This window comes from Chiloscyllium plagiosum, unplaced genomic scaffold (genome assembly GCF_037043375.1).
Source record: "Chiloscyllium plagiosum isolate Xiang-an unplaced genomic scaffold, Cpla_swu_hap1 HiC_scaffold_4, whole genome shotgun sequence".
Taxonomy (NCBI): Eukaryota; Metazoa; Chordata; class Chondrichthyes; order Orectolobiformes; family Hemiscylliidae; genus Chiloscyllium; species Chiloscyllium plagiosum.
In genome coordinates, this window is record NW_028270142.1 from 143,195,445 (window position 1) to 143,209,205 (window position 13,761).

Consider the following 13,761-nt stretch of genomic DNA (forward strand, 5'->3'; position numbering starts at 1 on the left):
ATAATGGTTAATTCCATCACTGGTTGCTGCATTGGGCATCAGCTACCTCCCTCCCCACTGCTCCCTCATATTCATATCATTGTTACTTCTGGTTGTGACTATTCCAGTGGTTTCCTCAGTAGCCTCCTAACCATGAGCACTCTAACCCTGAGCTGAGCCGAATCTCTGCTAGCCACGTTCTAACTTGCACCTGGACATTGACCAATACTGGCCCCTTGAGCATTACCTTGATCTTGAAATTCTTGCCTTTGGTTTTGAAAGCCTTTTCCACCCCTGTCAGCTCCTCTAACTCCATGAAACATTCCCCTTTTGTGGTCCTCTTGACCAGCACTGATTTTAATCACTCCGCCACTAACCAATACATCTTCAGCTGCCTGGCCCCTAACTTCCGAAATTCCCTCCCTAAATAATCATCCAAAGGCTCAAACTAATGCTCGAGGGTCGTGGGTTCAATCCCACTATGACTGCTGGTGGAGTTTAAATTTGATTAATGAATGAGAAATATAAATCTATCACACTGAAAAACAGAAAGTGCTGAGGAAGCTCAGCAGGTCTGGCAGCGTCTGCAGAGAAAGAGAAACAGAGTTAGCGTTTCGAGTCCAATATGAGTCATCCTCAGAGCTTCCTTGAATTTCCAAAGAAGAATCATATCAGACTCAAAATATTAGTAGCTGCCCGACATGCTGAGTTTAATGTTTCAAGTCCACTGAACCTTACTTCAGAAAGGAAATCTATTCTGAGTAATGGTGCCATTAAACGATCATGGATTGTTGCAAAATTTCCACCTACTTCACTAACGTCCTTTTGGAAAGATAATTGTAGCCCTTACTCGGTTTGGCCTACATGTGACTCCAGACCCACAGCAGTGAGGTTGACTCTTATCTGCCCATCTGATTGATAGGCCGAATGGCCTGCACCCACACTGCAGGGATCCTATGAAATGATCTTAGTATGTCACTTGGTTCAAGGCCAGTTAGGAATGGGCAACAAATGCTGGTCTTGCCACTGACGTCCAGAAAGAATAATGGGAAAAAAAAATCACACACTGTCTACCGGCAGACGGCATGGTGGCTCAGTGGTTAGTACTGCTGCTTCACAGCACCAGGGTCCCAGGTTCGATTCCAGCCTCGGGCGGCTGTCTGTGTGGAGTTTGCACGTTCTCCCTGTGTCTGTGTGGGTTTCCTCCCACAGTCCAAAGATGTGCAGGTCAGGCGAATTGGCCATGTTAATGTGCCCATAGTGTTAGGTGCATTAGTCAGAAGGAAATGGGTCTGGGTGGGTTACTCTTCGGAGGGTCGGTGTGGACTGGTTGGGCCGAAGGGCCCGTTTCTGCACTGTAGGGAATCGAATCTAATCTAAATCTCGCTCTCCCTCCTCCTTAAACACACCTCTTTGACCTAGTTTTTGGTCCCATGTCCTAATATTTCCTTATGAGATTTAGCGCCAAAGTTTATCTGATAATCACTCTTGTGGGCTGCTTTTGTATATCGCATGACATTAAAGGTGCTCTATAAATGTGAGTGGTTGTTAACTCTTTCCCACACTCTCTCCCTTTCCTGAGAGATATCTTTCGACTATCCTTGCCAAAAGTTCAGACTGAGTTACCCCTCTCTGTTCCAGTGCTCAAAATGTCCCTCAGAACACAAATTAAATGTTTTGATCAATGCACATCATGTGTAGCATAATGGCACTTAAACTTATTACAATCTCTCGTAAAATAACACTCCACAGAGGCAGGCCTTTCAGCCCATTTTGCCTGCACTTGCTCTTTTGATGAACTAACCAATTACTCCTCAGTTCTTTTCCTGTTAATTTCTTCAGATAATTAGTTGACGCACGCAACGCCATGAACCAAGGGCTGGAATACAGGATTGGATTAGGCAGACTGCTTAATGCGTGATGACTGACTGGGCATGATGGGCCGAAGGGCCTTTTTCTGTGTTGTTAAAAACTCTGTGACTCCAACAGTGTGTATCCAATTCCATTTGAAAGTAACTACTTTTCTAACACCCTTCCAAGCAACACACAGATCACAACAAACACGTTACATTTTGAAAAGATAATTTGATGACATTGCCGCACCACCACCACCTTCACCCCTGGAATAAGGGCATTACAGTTTTCATTGCAGAGACGATGTTTAATCAGGAGCCCATGTCCGAAAACTCAGGGGTAATCTTCAGCCAATGTTCGATGTCCCAAAGGCACGTACACTTTACCGGCTTACAATCGGAAAGGAAAGACACTTCACACAGAGTTTCTTACCAGTGAGTTCATTTTCTGAAAGGTTACCCTTTGTTGTGAAGGTAATTAAAACCAACTGGCTGCCAGCCATAAACAGATGTGAACAAATTTCATCAATCCTCAAAACAGAAATCTGATAAAACCTCCTGCTCATCACAATCATTGAATGTTTTCAAGAAGGCTTTAGATATAATTCTTAAGACTAAAAGGATCAAAGGACTTGGGGAGGAATTGGGAACAGGGGACTGAGTTGGATGCTCAGCTATGATCATATTGAATGGTGGAGCAGGCTCAAAGGGCCGAATGGCCTATTCTCCCCCTATTGTCTATGACCCATTGTGGAGAAGGGTCCCTGGACCGAAATGTTAACTATGCTTTTTTCTCCACAGTTGCTGCCAGACCTGCTGAGTTTTTCCAGCAATTTATGATTTTGTTTCCTATTTTCCGTGATTCCATCATCTCCTGCTTTGGTTCTTTCGTGCAACATGGTGGCTCAGGGGTTAGCACTGCCAGGGACCTGGGTTTGATTCCAGCCTACGGCAACTGTTTGAAGTTTGCATGTTCTCCTAGTGTGGGCTTTCTCCCACAGTCCAAAGATGTGCCAGTTAGGTGGATTGGCCGTGGGAAATTGCCCACAGTGTTCAGGCTAGGTGGGCTAGCCATGAGAATTGGAGGGTCCTAGCGATGGGGTGGGTCTGTGGCAGCTACCCTTCAGAGGGTTGGTATGGACTCATGGGCCGAATGGCCTGCTTCCACTCAGTAAGCATTCTATGATGTTTTGCCAGTTACCTTACGCCTGTCTGCCTAGGTCACTGATCTCCTGTCAATAAAAAGTTTCTTCTTATTTCCTCAATCCAAAATCCTGTCTGATTTTAAAACGCTTTATTGAAATTTGCCTTAACCTTTTCTCATCTAAAGATGAACAAGTTATCTTTAGAGTACCAAGATTAACTTTCAACACAAGTCCTGTCCCGACTACCTCTCCACTTTAGGCATACCATTCCTCAATGAGGAGCCCTTTGCACTTGGTTGGAAACGGATTGTGTTCTATATCTGTACCCAGCTCAGCTTTACCAGGGCCCCAGGGGAGACAGTGGTCCAGTAATAGCATCACTGGTCTAACCATCGAGAGGCTCAGTCTGACTCTCCGCTGACAAAGGTTCAATTCCCACCCCAGCAACTGGTGCAATTTAAATTCAATTCACAGTAGCTGGAATTGGAAGTTAGTCCTAGTAATGGTGACAGTGAAGCTATCGTTGGTTTTCATAAAGCTCATCTGCATTTACTGAAATATTCTGAGCGGCAGGATTAATCAACACTTGGAAAGGCAGGAATAGTTAGCACGGATTTGTTGGAGGGCGATCCTGTCTGACCAATTGAGTTTTTTTGAAAAGGTGACTACACCTATTGATGAGGGTAGAGCAGTTGATGTGGTTTACATGGATTTCAATAAGGCTTTTGACAAGGTCCCACATGGAAACCTGGCTACAAAGATAAGAGCTGATGGGATCCAAGGCAAGTTGACAAAATGGATCCAAAATTAGCTTAAAAAGAGGAGGCAAAAAGTGATGGTGGAGGCTTGTTTTTTTTTGTAATTGGAAGCCTGTGACCAGAGGTGTATCACAGCGATGAGGCTATTCTGCCCCTTTAACAAGGTTATGTTGTCCTTGGTTTTTTTTTCAAGAGGGGTCATAAAGGCAGTGGTGCTGACATGGCTGACAGACACTCCCAATCAGAGGACGCCTTTAGGTCTTATTTTTAAAACAATTGTGAAATGGAAGGGGTAGTGCCCAATTCCCCCAGTTCAGGTTTTCCCAGCTTGGTCTGGTACTAAAGCCTGCTAGGGACCTAGAGAAGCAGCTACAGTAAGAAGAGGTTCCGTGCTTCAACAGATGTTTCTTACCTGGAGTTTTCTCTCTGAAACCTCTACAGCCTGTAAGGAGCTGTGTTCGAATTTACCTTTTACCAAGGGGTGTGTTTATGGGATGTTGCGGGATTTGGAACAGCTTTGTTAAGTTCTGTGGAGTCAGTTGGGTTTTCAACTAAGTTGTTATTCTAAATTCTGTTCCCCTTTGTTGGTGTTTCATTCATAGTGTTTAAATGAATTCTGCTTTGTTAAGGCTGAGTGGTTTGACCAGCTGTATCACTCCTGGAATATCCACTTCACATCCACTGACAAAAAGAATAAGATGTTAGGGTCTGGGCTACTTTCTTAAAATGTTTTAACAGGGATCAGTGAAGGGAATCTTGATGTTTGTTATATACATTAGCAACTCGCATATGAATATAGAAGGTTTAATTAGCAAGTTTACAGATGACACCAAAATTGCTGGTGTTATTGATAGTGGGGAGGGTAGACTCAGGCTACAGTTTGATACTGATTAGCCGGTAAATGGAGCAGGTGAAATTTAAATCTGATAAGTGCAAGGTGTTGCATTTTTGGAGGTCTAATAAGGGAAAGATATACACAATGAATGATAGGACCCTATGGAATACTGAGGGACCTTGGTGCAAAAGTCCATAGCTCCCTGAAGGTGTCAGCACAGGTAGGCAGGGCGGGGAAGAAGGCATATGGGATACTTGCCTTCATTAGCTGGGGTGTAGAACATAGGAACAGGAAAGTCTTGTTACAACTTTATAAAGCATTGGTTAGGCCACAGATGGAATACTGTGTGCAGTTCTGGTCACCACACTGTAGGAAGGATGTGATTGTGCTGGAGAAGGTGCAGAGGATGTTGTCTGGGATGGAAAGCCTCAGTTATGAGGTGAGACTGGATAGGCTGGGATTGGTTTCCCTGGAGCAGAACAGGCTGAGAGAGGATCTGATTGAGGTGTACAACATTTTGAGAGACAGGGTGAGAATCTTTTCCCCGTGGCAGATGTATCTAAGACCAGAGGGCACAGGTTTAAGGTGAGGTGGAAGTGTTTTGGAGGAAATCTGAAAAAGCTTTTTTGCCCCAGAGGGTGGTGGGAATATGGAATGTGCTGCCTGAGAGGGTGATGGGGACAGTACTCTCATAATATTTAAGAAGCATTTGGACAAGCACTTAAAATGCCAGGGCACAGTACAGGTAAATGGGATTGGTGTAGCTTGGGCAGCATTGGCATGATGGGCTGATGGAGAAAGTGAGGTCTGCAGATGCTGGAGATTAGAGCTGAAAATGTGTTGCTGGAAAAGCGCAGCAGGTCAGGCAGCATCCAGGGAACAGGAGAATCGACGTTTCGGGCATAAGCCCTTCTTCAGGAATGAGGAAAGTTGGTCCAGCAGGTTAAGATAAAAGGTAGGGAGGAGGGACTTGGGGGAGGGGCGTCGGAAATGTGATAGGTGGTTTTAGAGGTCGAGGGCAGGTAGGAGGCCAGCACGGGGTGTCCAGGTGGATGGGGTGTGTTGGAGGCGGGAGAAGGGGTCGTCAGAGGGTGGGCGAGAGTCTTGGTTAATTTTTAGAGGTCGAGGGCACCTATCACATTTCCGACGCCCCTCCCCCAAGTCCCTCCTCCCTACCTTTTATCTTAGCCTGCTGGACCAACTTTCCTCATTCCTGAAGAAGGGCTTATGCCCGAAACGTCGATTCTCCTGTTCCCTGGATGCTGCCTGACCTGCTGCGCTTTTCCAGCAACACATGATGGACTGATGGGTCTGTTTCCATGCTATATGACTCTATGCCTCTAATGTCTTTAGGAAAGGTAATCTACCATCATTTTCTGATGAAGGGCTTTTGCCCGAAACATCGATTTTCCTGCTCCCCGGATGCTGCCTGACCTGCTGTGCCTTTCCAGCACCACACTAATCTAGAATCTACCATCCTTACTTAGTTTGCCTTACATGTGACTCCACGCTCTTCACTTCCCCCTGAAACAGCCTGAACAAGCCGAGCCATTCAAATGATAATTGGGAAGGAACAGAAAGTACCAGTCTAATCGATGACGCCAACATCCTAAGAAATAAATGAATCTAAGAGAGCAAGAATATCCAGGAAGCTGCAGGGCGGTCGGTCTAACCCCATTGGTGGGGAGACTACTGGAAGCAATTCTGGGGAATTGAAACAATTTGCATTTGGAGAGACAGGGATTAGTTAAGAACAGTCAGCAAGTCTTTGTTAAAGGAGCCGCATGCCTGACTAATTTGTGTGAAATAATTTGAAGAGGTACTCAAGTGTGTAGATGAGAGCAACATATTTGATGGAGTCCACTTCATGTGTCTGAGCTCAGATACTAACCCAGCCCAGTATAATGGGGTGAGTTCAACAATGGACATACAGATTGTTATAACCCAGGTACTAGTGACGTCTCTCAGTCATGTGGCATTCAGCAAGGTAAATAAATGGGGAACTTCATTTGCAAAATCCATTGGGAGATGCATAAAATAGGCTTTATGTTTATTTATGGCATGTGGGTGTCACTGGCTGGATCACCATTTACTGGCCGTCCCTACTTGCCCCTTGAGAAGGTGGGGGTGAGCTGCCTTCTTGAACCACTGCAGTCCATGTGCTGTAGGTAGACCCACAATGCCCTGAGGGAGGGAATTCCAGGATTCTGATACACCAACAATGAAGAACGGTGATATGTTTCCAAGTCAGGATGGTGAGGGGCTTGGAGGGGATCTTTTAAATGGTGGTCTTCCAATGTATCTGCTGCTATTGTCCTTCAAGAATTTATACACACTCAGGCCCTCGTGATCCTCTGTACTTTCTGGGATCCTACCATTCACAGTAGAATTCCACTCTTTGTTAATTCGCTCAAAATGCAACAACTCAAACCTTTCAGGACTAAATTCCATTTGCATTGTTCAGCCCACCTGACAAGCTGGTCTACATGGTCCTGGAGTTTAAGGCTTTCCTCCTCACTGTATACCATGTCACCAGTGTTCATGTTATCTGTGAACTCACTGATCATACATCTTACATTCATGTCTCGATCATTAATGTACACAACAAACAGCAAGCAACCCAGCGCTGAACCCAATGGTATGCCACTGAGCACATTTTCAATTGCTTTCTAGATGGAAGAGGTTGTAGATTTGGAAATTGCTGTCTAAGGGGCCTTGGTGAATTTCTGCAGTGCATTTAGTAGATGGTACACACTGCCGCTACTGAGGTCAGTGGGTGAGAAAGTCAATGTTGAAAGTGGTGGATGGTGTGTGATTGGGCAGGAGGCTTTGGTTAACTGATGGTTTGGGCCAGTTGGGGCTGCTTTGAGTGTTCATAATATATTTTTAGTGGAACACAATCTGACTGGTGATCCATAACCTCCTATGTGCTGGCATTTTAAGTGCATGTCCGGATGCTTCTTAAATGTCGTGAGAGTACCTTCATCCACCACCCTCTCAGGCAGCACATTCCACATTTCTACCAGCCTCTGCATGAGAAAAATATTTCTCAGATTTCCTGTCAACCACTTACACCTTGCCTTATACCTATGCCCTCTGGTCTTAGACAGATCTGCCATGTTATTTATTGGAATTTGGTTGGGTCCAACTCAGATGTTAGACATGGATACACTAAGAGGCATTTTTGAAGTTTTGGGTCAAGAATTTGGGACAAAAACAGCTTCACTTTGGATAGGTTCCCAGCTCTCATTCTGGTTGGATTTGATCTACTGAGTGAGAAATGTACTCATACTCTCTGCAGGCGGGGCTGACAATCCAAGGGTGCTCCAGTCCTCTGAGGGGAAAACATTCCTCACAATCTCAGTCCTGAAGAAGGGTCACTGGACCAAAATGGTTACCTCTACTTTTTCCCCACAGATGTTGCTGGACCTGCTGAGTTTCTCCAGTGATTTTGTTTTTGTGTTTTTGATGTCAGTCCTGGATGGCTATGGTACAAGCAGACCAGCTCTGTAAACCATGCAAGCTACTGTTCCTGCTGAACATTGCTGTCACCATCCTCTGTACACAAAGCACAGGGCCTCCTTAGTCTTATCTGGGAGATAGAGAAACACTTCCTGGTCTAACTAGCAGACATGAACAAGGTTTAGTTTCTGGTCTGTGAGCATCTTGTTACATACATTGACATTGATGGACATTGTTCCTGAGACTTTGAGAAGGTTCCAACACTCCTTCGAGATCCCCCACTGTTCTGTCATCAAGTCCATATGACATCATCATAGTGGGTGGTGGTTCTGGCAGTCCTTGGTGTTAACTCTTTCAGACTCATATACAACAACCTCGTATGAGACCTTGTCCCCACGTTTTAAACTCTCAAAGAATTCCATATGTTTTACTAAGATCGCCTCTAACTTTGAGAGAAAGTGACGGCTGCAGATGCTGGAGATCAGAGCTGAAAATGTGTTGCTGGAAAAGCGCAGCAGGTCAGGCAGCATCCAAGGAGCAGGAGAATCGACGTTTCGGGCATAAGCCTGAAGAAGGGCTCATGCCCGAAACGTCGATTCTCCTGTTCCTTGGATGCTGCCTGACCTGCTGCGCTTTTCCAGCAACACATTTTCAGCTCACCTCTAACTTTGCCCATTCTATTGAACAGCTCCTCGTGAAGCTGCCCTTTCATTAGTGGGATCAGTCTGGTGAGCTGTGAACTCAAGACTTACTGAAAGAACAATACAGCATAGGAACAGGCCCTTCAGCTCTCTTAGCCTGCGCTGACACTTTTTGCCCTTCCATATTAAAGCTGTCTTCATTTACATGATCTGTATCCCTCTATTCCTTTCCTATTCATGTATTCATCCAATGAATGCTACTATTGTGTCTGCTTCCACCTCCTCCTCTGACAGCGCGGTTCAGGCACTCACCACCCTCTCTGTGAAAGATGTGTCTCACACATCTCTTTTAAACTCCACCCCCCTGCCCCTTGAACCTGTGTCCCCCAGTAATTGACCACTCCACCCTGGGAAAAAGCCTCAGAATTTCCACTCTATCCATGCCATTAACAATCTTATAAACTTCTATCAGGTCACCCCTCAACCTCAAACCCAGTCTATCCAACCTTTCTTCATTGCTAAAATCTCCCAGACCAGGGAACATCCCAGTAAACCTTTTCTGTACCCTCTGCAAAGCATCCACATCCTTCTGGTAGTGTGGTGACCAGAACTGTACCCAATAATCTAAGTGTGGCCTAACTAAAGTCCTACAAAGCTGCAGCATAACTTGTCTATCCTTATACTCAATGCCCCTTCCAATGAAGGTAAGCATGCCATAGGCCATTTTTACTACCTTATCTACCTGCACTGCAACCTTCAGTGATCTGTGAGCCTGCACACCCAGATCCCTCTGCATAGCATTACTCCTAACGGTTCTACCATTCACTGTATAATTTCCACCTATATTTGATCTTCCAAAATGCATCACCTCACATTTGTCTGGATTAAACTCCAATTGCTATTTTTCTGCCCATGCCTCCAACTGATCAATATCCTTCTGTATCTTCTGACAATCCTCACTATCCACAACTCCACCAATATTTGCATCATCCACAAACATACTAATTAAATCAGACATGTGTTTCTCCCAATCATTTGTGTGGACCATGAACAGCAGAGTTCTACTAGTCTTAACCCTCCTTTCGGAAAAGCATCCTTCCACCGCTACCCTCTGTCTCCTATGACTAAGCCAGTTCTGTATCCATCTTGCCAGCTCACCCTCATACCATGTGACTTCACCTTTTGTACCAGTCTGCTGTGAGGGACCTTGTCAAAGGCTTTACTGAAATCCATGTAGACAACATCAACCGCTTTTACCTCATCAATCGTCTTCGTCACCTCCTCAAAAAACTCAATCAAGTTAGTGATGCATGACCTCCCCTGCACAAAACCATATTGTCTATCGCTATTAGAGCCATTTGCTCCTAAATGTGTATGGATCTTGTCCCTGGGAATCTTTTCCAATAATTTCCCTACCACTGATGTGAGGCTTATGGGCCTGTAATTTCCTGGATTATCCCTGCTTTCCTTCTTTAACAATGGGACAATATTGGCTATTCTCCAGTCCTCTGGAACCTCACCTGCGGCCAAAGAGGATACAAGGACGTCTGTCAATGCTCCAGAAATTTGTTCTCTTTCCTTCCTCAATATTCTGGGGTAGATCCCATCAGGACCTGGGTCTTATCTACCTTAATACTTTTTAAGATGCACAACACCTCTTCCTTTTTAATAACAACTTGGCTTAGAAAGTTGACTCCCTTCCCTGAGATTATCCTCCACCAGTTCCTTCTCTTTGGTGAATACTGTCAAAAATCACACAACACCTTCTGAAGTAGCAAGGCTCGGAAAAATTATGTTGTCAAATAAACCTGTTGGATTATAATCTGGTGTCGTGTGATTTTTGACCTTGTCCAACCCAGTCCAACACTGGCACCTCCACGTCATGGTGAATACTGACACAGAGAAGCAGACTTACTGAAACATACATGATTCTTAGAGGTTTTGACAGAGTGGATGTGGAAAGGTTGTTTCCCCCTTGTGTGAAAGTCTAGGACCACACGGAATAATCTCAGAATAAGGGGTCACACATTTAAGACGGAGATGAGGAGGAATTTCATCTCTCAGAGGGGAGTGAATCTGTGGAATTCTTTCCCACAGAGGGCTGTCGAGGCTGGGGCATCGAGTATATTCAAGGCTGAGGCAGTTAGATTTTTAATTAGGAAGGGGAATCAAAAGTTATGGGGAAAAGGCAGGGAGGTGGAGTGGAGGATTGTCAAATAAACCATGATCTCATTGAATGGTGGAGCAGACTCGATGGGCTGAATGGTCTACTTCTGCTCCTCCATCTCATGATCTCTTCTAGCCAAGTGTATCCTTCCTCATGGGGAGATAGATAGCCAGTCGGTGGAGCATCAGACTGTTAATCAGAGAGTCCAGGGCTGAGGGCTCTGACTGAGCAATGTTTTTGAGGGTGTTCTGGTGTGGTGGTAGTGTCTCCATCTCTGAGTTAGGAGATGTGGTTTCAAGTCCCACCTGTTTTAAAGATGTGTCATAACATCCTTGAAAAGGGTGGGGGTGTGTGTGAGTTTGCCTGTGTGGGTATGTGTATGAGTCTGTGTGTGTGAATGTCTGTGTGTATGTGGAGTGTGTGCGTGTGTGTGTCTATGTGTATAGGTGTATGAGTTTGTATGTGTGTCGATGTGTCTGTGGAGTGTGTGTGTGTGTCTGGAGTGTGTGTTTGTGTGTGTCTATGTGTGTCTGTGGAGTGTGTGTCTATGTGTGTATGTGGTGTGTCTATGTGTGTCTGTGTGTATGTGTGTGTCTATGTGTGTCTGTGGAGTGTGTGTGTGTATGTGTGTGTGTGTATGTGTGTCTCTGGAGTGTGTGTGTGTCTATGTGTGTCTGTGGAGTGTCTATGTGTGTCTATGTATCTATGTCTGTCTGTGGAGTGTGTGTGTGTGTGTCTGTGGAGTGTGTGTGTGTCTATGTGTGTATGTGGTGTGTGTGTGCCTATGTGTGTCTGTGGAGTGTGTGTGTGTCTATGTGTGTGTGTCTATGCGTGTCTATGTCTGTCTGTGGAGTGTGTGTGCCTATGTGTGCCTATGTGTGTCTGTGGAGTGTGTATGTGTGTCTGTGAGTGTATGTGGTGTGTGTGTGTGCCTATGTGTGTCTGTGGAGTGTGTGTGTGTCTATGTGTGTCTGTGTGTGTGTGTGTGTGTATTGTCTAACTGGAGCAAGAGTTTGTTACTTTTATACATCAATCAGCTTGCAATACAATGTTATTTGCCTTACTAATTGCTTGACTATGCCTTCAGTGTAAATATTGCATTCACATCAAACTGATGGTCAGTGAATGTTTGTGCAAATAAAACTCTTCCAATCCAGATCTGAAATGCTCCAATGGGAACTTTTGATGAGAACAGCAAATCGCTCATTTCATTGCAGCCTCATATCAAAATGAACAAATTGCTGTTAACAAATACTGTTAGATTAACTCAAAACTCTAAAATGAGACTGGGTTGATCCACTTATTACTGGACTTTGTAATTCCTGCCTTTGGTGAAAGTTGATTTGCATTGGGGACGAGGCATTTTTAATTGTAATCCCCTCAGTCTTCTCTCCTTATTTCACTCTCATGTAGAATTTCTTTCTCAGCAAAGTTATGCCTGTGAATGTCTAATGCAGAGGCTGTAGTTGGTGAAGAGCTGGTGCTGCTATTTGATATCTGCCCATTCCTGGGTTGGATGGATTTATCGGAGTGGGTTACTGTAGTCACTGAACACAACGTGGGAGTGGCTGATCATGCTGATTGTTTTACACCAGATGTTAAATTTGAGGCAGGACAGAGAAATTTACTGCTTTAATCTCTCTCTCTCTCTCTCTCCTCACATACACACAAACATACAGACACATCAGAGATTATCGTCTGTGTGTGTGTGTGTTTGGAACAAGAAGTGGGAGCTCTAGTATTCTCCCATTTCCAGAGAGGTGTCAAGGCTGAGGCAGACAGAGAAGGAAAACAGTAACATGGGAAAAGGTTTCAGGCTATTACTTCTCAGGGCAAGGAATGCGTTCACTCGTGCAACATCTGCAAAGCTCTGCTGACTGTGGAAACAGAGCGAGAATCATTTTCTGTGAGTGGGTGAGTACTTTTTTTCTCTCCAAAAGAAAATATCAGATTATCTTGCTTTTGAGGCTCCGGCAGAACCTGAGAATTTACAAAGAGCCTGTTGAGTGGAGGAGCTCTGGGGAGTTTCAGCAACTGTGCGAGCACTGTGTGTGTTTTATATTTTGCAGAATGGCTCACTGTGTGCAAAAGGTTCCATTGAACGTAGGAATCTGCAAGGGTTTACAATTCTATTGCAAGTGACAGCCTGCCTTCAGGCACCCCTGTTTCTGCCTGAAACATTGCAATGTGGTGATAAAGTATTTTACCTGTCCGCCTCTGTCTGTGTCTGTTTGTGTGTGTGTGTATCTGTGTCTAACTGTGTGCATGTGTGTTTGTTTGTGTCTGTGTGTATCTGTTTGTGTGTGTATCTGTGTCTAACTGTGTGTATGTGGGTGTGTGGGTGTTTTTATCTCTCTCTATGTTGTTTAAATTTAGTATATGTCTCCAAAGTGGTAAGTGGTGGGGGAGGGAGCTGTGAGCTTACTTGGGTAAGTGTGACATTACTGACTCTAATAAAATGCGAACGTGAATTGAGAGTACAAGAAAAGACAAGAACTAAGAATGTGGGGATGACATTTTTCTGAGATGGCAACAAGGAACCAATGATGGGAGGAGAAGCTGAATTATTTTTTATTCACTTGTGGGAAGTAGGCATCACTGGTTGGCCCAGCATTTATTGCCCATCCCAAGTTGCCCCTTGAGAAGGCGGGGGTGAGCTGCCTTCTTGAACCGCTGCAGTCCACATGCTGTGGGTAGACCCACAATGCCCTTAGGGAGGAAATTCCAGGATTTTGACCAGCGACACTGAAGAAAATATTTCCAAGTCAAGATTGTGAGTGGCTTGCAGGGGAACTTGCAGGAGGTAATGTTCCCATGGATCTGCTGCCCTTGTCGTTCCAAATGGAAATGGTTGAAGCTTTGGAAGGTGCTGTATAAGGAGACTTGGTGAATTCCTGCCGTGCATCTTGTAGGTAGGACAC

At 44.8% G+C, this 13,761-nt stretch overlaps 1 protein-coding gene across 4 annotated transcripts in view; it reads left to right on the forward strand.

Annotated features, from left to right (window-relative positions):
* The window catches only part of LOC122548822 (carbohydrate sulfotransferase 9-like), a 124,089-nt gene that overhangs the window by 43,527 nt on the left and 66,801 nt on the right, over positions 1–13,761 (forward strand). The window contains exon 1 of one of the 4 annotated variants that reach the window (XM_087986729.1): positions 12,438–12,746. The exons of 2 other annotated variants lie outside the window; for them this stretch is intronic. The gene's annotated coding sequence lies outside the window, so the exon portion shown is untranslated. Of the gene's footprint in view, positions 1–12,437; positions 12,755–13,761 lie in introns of those variants that run through there. One more of the 4 variants, XM_043687632.2, reaches the window with a different exon arrangement.